This window comes from Pteropus medius, unplaced genomic scaffold (assembly GCF_902729225.1).
Source record: "Pteropus medius unplaced genomic scaffold, Ma_sr-lr_union100, whole genome shotgun sequence".
NCBI classification, from domain to species: Eukaryota; Metazoa; Chordata; class Mammalia; order Chiroptera; family Pteropodidae; genus Pteropus; species Pteropus medius.
Genome location: NW_024349800.1, coordinates 21,945,797 through 21,952,113, shown reverse-complemented (window position 1 = coordinate 21,952,113; position 6,317 = coordinate 21,945,797). Strand labels below are relative to the sequence as shown.

The following is a 6,317-nucleotide window of genomic DNA, read 5'->3' as shown; positions in this document are numbered from 1 at the left end:
TGGCGTTGTAATGTCCTATGGAGCTATGCAAATTCATCAATACCTTGTTAAAATGGGCTTCATTTTTATATGGATCCCTCTAGAAGCTCAAATCATACTCCTTATTTCATACGATAAAAACTGGTTTCACAAGATTAGTCTAAATGGCATGGGTTTATCTATCTAATTCAAACTCTAGTTTTGTGAAACTCTATTGAACCCACTTTATAAATGTTAAGTGGTCACGGCCTTGGGGGTGGAGGGGATAGCGGTGGAAGAAAGATGCTCATTAGAAATTTTTGCTCAGAGGCTTTTAGGAGTAAATAAGTTCTCCTCCCCAACCTCCCTATATTTCAAAACAAATCTTGTTTGAAGCCCTATAGATGGACTTTCCCTCCCCCTTTAAAAATACTTCAATTCCTTTCTTCCTAAGCTCCTCAGCTCCCAGCACAGCTTTCATTACAGCACCATAAATAAAAAGTGACATAAAATTATACAGCCCTGTGTAAAGTAGTTTAAGGAAAATGTCTTTTATGGCAGCTTTTATGGTTTCACCAATTAGTTATTAGATTTTCTCCATTTTTAATTTGATGTCCTGTGTGTGCAGTCTAAAAGGTTTCTCCCCCCACCCCTCTTTCATCTCCTGGCAGTAATAGGTCTGGGGGGCGATGAGCCCCGTTTAGGAAACTTTCTTGTATTGTGAAAGCATTTCACTACAGCCTGTTGCTAGACTTGGGCAAAGCACGTTCCTCGGGACAGAAGCCAGCACTGAACTATTTTCAAGTGAGTGGAGTTTCACCCCCTTATGAACACAGTGTCGCCTGCGGCCAGTGGGCCTCTCTCCCACTGAGGGTAGCTAGCTGCAGGCAGGCCTCGGGATGGCACTGTAACAGTTGGATCTTCAGCTGATAATTCCTGAGTTTTTAGTAACTTTCCAAACATTCCCGGGGAGTGAGAATAACAGAGATTTACTCCTGCCAAAATTTAATCATGCAGAAAAAGCGAAATTTAGATCAGTGTGTAGATTAATTTTTAATGTGATCGCTCGACAGCGGAGGGTAAGGAAGCCAGAAGTTGAACACTTAGCGCAGCTGAGTCTAGACCATTGCAATTTGATTCATTTGGGGAAATTGTATTAGGTTTTAGGCTTTGGCTAGGGCCAGGCTGTTCTGTTTGGGAGTGCATGATGTCATTGTGTCAAGCGTGTCACGGCCAAGGCATTCTGATATTTATGTTGGCTTCAGATCTAGCCCAGAGTACATGGCAGGCTCAATTTATTGCTACTTTAACTTTGTTTAGTCATGGAGAGGCTTTATTTATGTTGGTAAATTTCAAACAGTGGCCAACAGTGACTGCACAATGAAAAGGCCTGCAAAATTCGTCATCGATAAATCACCTTGTTGCTGAGTTTCTTTAATTAAGGAAAAACTCTGTCTGTTGATCCCTGTGGTTGCTGGAAGAAAAGCAGGGTGGGGAGGGCTTTGATTAACCCATCTATCAGCCCCGCTTTGGAAAGTGAGTCTCCTGTTTCTGATTGTAGCTGGGCAAAGACCTAAATAAAAATTTATCTTGTCAAAACCTATGGGCTAACTGAAAGCAAATAAAGAAGTTTTATGGCATCCACATAAAGTTAAATAAATAGGGAGAAAGTGCAGTGGGTCCTACGGACATTTTTTAGTACAGTACGTGGCCGTTCTTTGGGGAGAGCTCATTAACTTAAAAAAATTACCTTTAATAGGCCACTCATTATCGTTATCATCAAATGCTTCACTTGTCTAACATTCCAGGGCTTAATACCTGATTAAAACCAAAGACTGGGGCTCGTGGCCTGGTGCTGTTGAAACTACTCAAAATGGTAAGCACAGTGAGTTCTTCTAAAGGGTAAATAAATATGGTCACTGAAAGCAGCATGGCAAGTATCAGGGGATATTTTTTTTATTGATCTTTCTAGAAGATAGTCAGTCTTCCTGGTGATGACATACTTTGGGGGCAATGGGATGAAGCTTTTTTGTATCTGACTGAACAAGGGACCTCATCTTTGGTTGAACTTACCTGTCATGTGGGGGACTTCCTCTGGTGGGAAAAGTCTAGAAAAATATATTGGGATTGGAAGTTTCTTTTCACCAAATGCAGTTTAAGCAGACCTCTCTGAGCTTGGGCTCATGGTAGTGTACATTTTATTTCTGGTTAAAAAAATCTTTGAATCAGATAAAAGATAGCAACTGGTGATGAAGAAGGCCAGTTTCAATCCTAGAATGGGCTTAAGGGTATTTGCTTTTCTTTTTTTAGTTTATGAAAAGGGAGCTTTCTTGATACCAAGCTTCAGGATCCATTCATAGGAAAGTGCAATTTCTCAAGCATCAAATCTTGGAGCACGATGCATCTGGCAATGAGCTCCTCTCTATTTGATGAAGTTGTACAATAAATGTGGGCCTTGGCGGGGCGGGCGGGGAGGCATATTTTGACAACGATCTCTTGTGGGATCCTGGTGCTGTAGTCTACTTTGGGACATGACATCTTTGTGTTGACAGACTAAAGCTGCTCTTGGATTTAGCTGATGGTTTTGCAAGTTCCTGGCTCCTTTCGGTCCTCCTGTCAGTGTGCTGTTTTTATTCATGGTCGGGCTCCCCATGTCTGAGGGTGGTGGTCCTGGGGATGGTGTGTGAAAAGCAAGGCTGCTCGGCCAGAATCTAGTTAGGAGAGATGGGAAAGCTAGACTTTTCTCTGCCTTGTAAGACAAGAACTTACTCCAATGTGGGACAGTTTTATTATATAGGTTACGATCTGGACCATACGAATTGGTCATAGGTTGATAAAAATTTCTAGCCACTTTTAAAAAGACTATATCTCACTCACTTTTTATGTTCTTCATAACTTCAAGGTATAGTTCAAGGTTATCTTGGAATGACCATAGTTTGCCCCGTGCATAACAAAGGGCACTTTACTTTTTCCCAGCACTGAGGTCAGAGGTCAATGACAGGGCAACAGGTATATGCTAAGCTCTCTCTTATGAGTCTAGCGAGTACAGGGCAGTGTGGAGACCCCAATGAATCCTAAGTCATGCCCTTGCCCTGTAGAGACTCCTCCCAGAAGGAGATAGGATTTATATAACTGTCTGATTGAAAGCGAGAACTCCTATGAGGTGCAATCATAAAATGTCATTGTTCTCTCTTGCCTGGGCTGTGGGGCTAGTTCTCCATCCCTTGGGTGAGATCTAGGGCAAGTTCTATCACTTTTCTGATCATTCCATGATCTTTTGTTTGTTAAAATGTTTTTACTTCAGTATTACCACAGTGGTTTCCAACCCAGGCTGCTCATCAGAATTGTGAGGGCAGCTTTTAAAAAACATTGATATGTAGGCTGCTCCCCAGAACAATGAAATCAGCATCAGCATCTCTGGGGATTGGGTCCAGGAATTTTAAAAGCTCCCCAGGTGATCCCAATGGGCAGCCAGGATTGAGAACCACTGAAATGAAATGCACAGTTCCATTGAAATAATGAAAAATTTAAATTTTGTTTAAAATTAAAGCTGCCCCTTATGTCTTTCTGACCTGCGGTTTCGACTTGGGGAGCATTCTTTCTTTTCAGGCTTCTTTATGCAGGGTTCTGGCACCAGCCTTTGGTGCCTCACAGACTTCAGGAGTCACTGAATAAGTTCTCACTGGTCCACTTGAAGCCCCTTCCATTAGTCTGCAGGTGAAGAGAAGCACTATTTTAGCAAAAAACAGTAGTCGTTCTCCAATATTTGTTCTGCTTCTTTCCACAGTGCAAACATGGCTTCCCAGAATAAAGAGTGTTTCCCAGTTTCCCTTGCAACCAGATGTGGCCATGTGGATAACTTCTCATCAATGGCATTTTGAGTAGTAGTGTGGGCAATTTGCAGGGAATGTCTTTATTTGATTTTTTTTTCCTTTTTTTCCTTTATTATCACTGATGTAAAATATTTATTAATTTCAAGTGTACAACATAGTGATTCAACATTTATTCACCTTGCAAGGTAATCACTACAATAAATCTAGTAACCATTCCAGGAAATGTCTTTAAAGGGAGAGCACACCCATCTCCTCATACCCATTTCCTACTGGATAGAATGCAGTTGGCTGGGCTGCAAGAGCCATCTTGGTCCCAGAAGTAGACGTAGCATGTTGAGGAGGTGGAATAAAAGCTAGAAGGAGCCTGGGCCCCCGCTGAGTGAGAAACCAGCGTACGCAGCCTACTGAAACTCTAACATGAGAGAGAAATTAACTTTTATCTTTTGAAATCCACTATTATTATGGGTTTTCTGATACAACTGAATCTAATCCTCACTAATTCAGAATTTTGTCCTGAAATGGAGTGCTAAGCCTGAGCTGAGACAGCTAAAAGGCCTCAAGGACGTAGATGTTGCAGGCTAGAAAGACGGTCACCTCGATTACGTGGTGACAAAACATTTAGTCAAGTTGTCATCTGTTATACTTTGAAAGGCAGACCACATATTAATTGAAATGGTAGAAAAAAGAGGTCAGAATGTTTTGTTGGCTGCTGCTTGCTACTTTGAGCCAAGTCCTACTTGGCTAAAATGGCAGCCTTGTTAAGATGTAACACTGTAGCCCCAAATCTTCTTTCAATAACTTCCTTTAAGAGTTCTTTGCTGTTAGATGGGAATCGGTGGCTATGAAGATCAGAACGCAGCCAAGCCTTTTGTTCCAGTTGTCACTACGTTGAGAGAGAGGAGTGTAGCCATATGTTGAGAGATCTTTCACTGTGGTTTTTCACACATAGAAACAGATAGACCAGAAGTTTACTAAGATTCCAAAGGACCTGTATGGGGAGAAAAGGCCTGCGAACGTTAACCTCTACAGTAATGCCTGGGTGCCTGAGCCTGCGTTCACAGAAAGAGGATGTGAAAGAGGATTGTGCGCTCTACAAGACCCATTTCAATTATGGAAACGAGGATGATGGATAAGGAAGAATCTTCCAAAGGGCAAAGTCAGGGCCAATGAATGAGGAAATTATTCTCAGAGAGGAGATTTAAAGGCTGTCAGGTGGTCTAACCAAGGTGCTGATTTCACTACTAAGGGAGAGTCTTTACTATTCCTGCCCTGTGGGCTGTGACAATAGTTGTGGACCAATAACTCTTGGGCATTTCCTGTTCTGCATTTCCAAATGGGAGATTTTACTACTGTTATCTTCTGTCCTTTTTATTTTAGGTATGTGATGGGAAGAAACTATTAGCAATAATCACTGACCGTTAAGAGCTACACCTGATGAAGAACATTGAGCATTACTCATATATCCTGGATTTGAGCTGAATGTAGTTACTGCTTCGGTTGTTACCTTTCTAAACGGAGGGTCTAAGTGTGTTAAATGTATACTAAAAAGGATGATCATGGATATTTTTAGGGTTAAAGGAGGAAACAGCTAGTTTTTTTGCTATATCCATTATTCCCTTCTCCCATGGTGATGTGGTTTTAGTTTTTAGCCAGTGGTTACATGGCTTCCCAGAATAAACACTGCATTTCCTCATCTTGCTCTATGTCCTTTGTTACTGAGACTAGCTATCTCACTATGTTTTGGCCAATGGGATGTAAAGAGTGTATTGCGTAGCTACCAAGAAGTGTCCTTAGGAGAAGGATGTGTGCCTTTCTCCTTTCTTTTTAACCTTGCCGGTGGGAATGTCGTTGGAGTCACCATAGCACTATAAACCATTCATTTAGATACTTACACAAGAGCGATATATAGTTCTACCTTTTGAAAGTCATAGCTATTTTGCTTTCACTTGCTATTGAATTTAATGCTGTGGAGGATGCTGAGATAGAACATACACTAATTAGAGAACAAAAGCCTCTCTAATTCCCAGCTTTCTCAATTTCAATATTTTATACCATTGAGGATAAGGGTTAAAAAACTGATTATCGGAACTTTATTTACAATCTCGCACAGGTTGTTTAACATTTTGCTTTGGGAAATGGGGATAGCTAGCACCTATTTTCTAGGTGCCTCTGGGGAAACTGAGGCAGAAAGAGTCCCATTTTAGTATTCTGTTATAATCATGTATATAAATGCAGAGTTCCAGAGAATGTATACTGTAGTTAAATGACAGATTGTGTGGTATATACTACAAATGCTCAAGGAATACAGAGAATGGAGAAATTATTGTAGGCTGGACTAGTCAGAGAAGCTTCTGAGCTCTGAAAGATTTAAAGTGATGGTCTGGGTTAGAAGATAAGAGGGTGAGTCATATAGGGGTGTGTGTGTGAGTGTCGGTGCTCATGCGTGTGTCTGTGTGTGTGTGTGTGTGTGTGTATGAAGGAGTCAGGCAGTTCTACTGCACTGGCAAAGCACCGAAGTAGGAATAT

The 6,317-nt window shown here is 41.3% G+C and overlaps 1 long non-coding RNA gene across 1 annotated transcript; it reads left to right on the top strand.

Moving 5' to 3' along the window:
• Positions 1-590: 590 nt before the first annotated feature.
• LOC120621572 (uncharacterized) lies at positions 591-5,394 on the top strand. The gene is made up of 3 exons (XR_005658191.1): positions 591-762; positions 1,767-1,834; positions 5,169-5,394. It is a non-coding gene; the product is annotated as an uncharacterized LOC120621572 (long non-coding RNA).
• Positions 5,395-6,317: the final 923 nt, after the last annotated feature.